This window comes from Cryptomeria japonica, chromosome 9, assembly GCF_030272615.1.
Source record: "Cryptomeria japonica chromosome 9, Sugi_1.0, whole genome shotgun sequence".
NCBI lineage: Eukaryota > Viridiplantae > Streptophyta > Pinopsida > Cupressales > Cupressaceae > Cryptomeria > Cryptomeria japonica.
In genome coordinates this window covers 601,414,847-601,417,936 of record NC_081413.1, presented here as the reverse complement: position 1 = coordinate 601,417,936, position 3,090 = coordinate 601,414,847, and the positions used below count along the sequence as shown (strand labels likewise).

The window sequence follows — 3,090 nt, the reverse complement described above, 5'->3', positions numbered from 1 at the left end:
TTAGTGGAAAGATATCTTTACTTGGTTACTTATTCCCAAAAGGATGAATGTTGCTCAATTTTATTGGATATTCATCATCATCCTTTGTCAAGAATCTACCATCACAACGAGATATTATACATTATGGTAGGCTACACAGTATCTATATTTCTCTCATATATGAATAGTGTTCTACACATTAAAGTGATATAGTAGTCCTTTGATGGTCATGTTGTTACCTCCTTCCATATTTCACTTGTAATTGTTTGTTTGCATCATTTCTCTTTTAAAGAAGGTTTTTTCTTATGGGTTTTTCTCCTTTACTATACTTATGAGAGATTTTTTTACCTGAGTACCTAGTATGGCCTTACATAGCCAAGACCCATCCTAATATTTTTTTATTTTACCATAATCCCTAAGTTGATTTAATGGGGAGTTTTGGTGTGAGCATGGTATATCAAGTAGCTAATTTTATAGTATGTCTTATTCACACATAAGATTACTTAAGTAGTTTACTTAGACATGTAATAATCTTGGAAGAAAAGCAATCGATAATTAGAAAAGAGTTCACTTCTTTGCTGCATCATACATTTTTGTTTCATCTTTTCCTTTCAATTTTGGGATATCTCAGCATATTACATTCTTTCTTAGCAGAGGTGTCTAAACCAAAATAAATTTTATAGTTGCTTTTTTTTTGTGGGTGGAAATGAGTCAAAATAAAGAAGACATGGGGAGTGTATAATATGAGTGCAGAGATGAGAACAGGGAAGCATTTGAGGAAATGGATCTCACTAGCAGGTTTGGTCATTTCATTATTGAATTCTACCCATCAAGGACCTTGAGACAGTATCAGAAAAAGAAAATGGATGTTTCAATGCATGCAATCAAGAATTGGACATTACAGATATTGAAGGGCTTGAATTATTTGTATGGTCATAGCCCTTGAATTATTCATAGGGACTTGAACTGCTACAACATTTTTGTGGAGGGAAACTTTTGCATACTCAAGATTGGGGGTCTAGGACTTTCCAATGTTCTTGGGCGAGATGGGTTTGCACACAGTGTTGTAGGTACACCTGAGTTCATGGCTTCTGAATTCTATGAGGAGACTTATGATGAACTGGTTGATATCTACTTATTTGGAATGTGCATGCTAGAGATGGTTACCATAGAGATTCCATATAGCAAGTGCAATAGTCTGGCTCAAGTTTACAAGAAGGTGGCTTCTGGTAGAATGCTTGTAGCTTTGGGAAAGGTTCTGGATCCGCAAGTTAGACAATTGATCGAGAAATGCTTGGCACCAAGAATGGTGAGGCCTTCTGCTGGATAGCTTATGATAGATCCAAACTTCAATCAGGTTCACCTAGTTTGATGAAAATGATATGTTGTTATATAGCAAATGATATTTTTGTAATCTTTGATGTTTACTAACCTTACTTTCAACATTCATTGTGAGCTGATTTTCATTGTATGTACAAGAAAACATTGCATGAATGTTGTGCCAGAAAGTAATTCTTTTAATAATACTACTTGCATGGCAAAAAATTTATGGGAGAAATGTCTTACTTCAAATGTCACCATTATTGAAGCCAAATGAACCATAAACATCATGCCATTAAGGGGTTTAGTCACCAATAATAACACAATGGTAAATATTACAGTCGTTTTCTTGCTAATGATGTCAATACCCAACGTAATGGTTATTTTGCCAAGGTTCAACTTTGTTGCTTTGGATTAGGGTAAAGCTATCTTAATTGCTGGTGAAAGATTTAGGCCAAAAGGTTTGGATATGAAGTAGAATGACCTCGACTGTAGAGTACATGAGTTTATCACTGGACCCATTCAATTTGTGTAGATACTGAAAATTTTCATCAGAGAAGTAGGTTTTGTGAATGGTCACCACACGACTACAAAAGCATAATTTTTTCTCCATGTAATGGAGAAATTGGTTGTTTAGTTTATCGTGCATGCATGGATAACTAGGTTAGATGGAAAAAAAATCTCTTAATTATCTCTTCGCTACTCAATGCCCTATAGCTCCCCTTTTGGAACATTTCTAGAGATTTTTTGCAAAGGTTTTTGGGTTATACTTTACACCTATCAATATTTCTTTTGAATATATCCTATAAACTGCTTGTTTGTCACTATTTAGCTTTGAGAGAGAAAAATGTGTTGTATGAGAAATAAGGGGGAGTGACATGTCCCAATACTTGCAATAACAACTGATGTAAGAAATGCAACTTATAATGAGTGCTTAGGGTTTGGAATGGATGGTAGTGTCTAAACCTGTTAGCTAGTGAACTACGTCTTTTAGTAAGGAAGAATGTGTATAACTTGTCCTATTATTATGGATGACGATTGCAGGTGGAGAGGACTATTGCACCATCCAAGAGGGAAGTGAAATGTGTCAGAATAGTCGAGAAGATGGTGAGAGGGTACATCTATCTAGTCTTTATGACACACCATCTTATATATGCAATACATGTTACACATACATATAACTGCATGTCGGTGCATTGTAGAGGTTGTATAGACGGTGTCAGTTTGCATCAATTTGGAAAGAATTGGAAGGGTAAGGGCTATTTTCTTTGTGAATATAAGAAGATATAAGATAAATTCAACCAACTCTCCTTTATCTTCCAATTGAAAAGTTTCACTTGCATTTGAAGAGAGCATATATTCAAAAAGGGGCATTGAATGCCATCAATCTTATGGTTCCTTTAGGCAAGACGACCCCCTTTCTTTCCAAATTATTTTTTAAGAGATTATATCTTACATTATTTTTATATTTATATATATATATATAATAGAGAAACTTCTTTGTAATGTTTTCTATTTTATTGAAATATAAATTATGTATGTTTAAGTCTTGTAATCAATAAAAAGATCAAGATTTTATCTCTTTTTATGGTTGTTATATTATGTATTTCTTTACTTTTGAGTTGCATCATATGGGTTTTAGTCTCCTTTATTCTATTTCAAGTTAATTGTAAACATCTTACATTTCTTAAAGTTGTAGTCTCTTCATATTTTACCTCTTAATGGTGTTCTAATAGAAGTTGTTTGATCTATTGTCGATTCTAAAGATTGTCTTGTTCTTTTAATGGAAGT

At 33.6% G+C, this 3,090-nt stretch overlaps 1 pseudogene; it reads left to right on the top strand.

The window, feature by feature from the left end:
- Positions 1 to 760: 760 nt before the first annotated feature.
- On the top strand, positions 761 to 1,351 carry LOC131074527 (probable serine/threonine-protein kinase WNK11; annotated as a pseudogene).
- Positions 1,352 to 3,090: the final 1,739 nt, after the last annotated feature.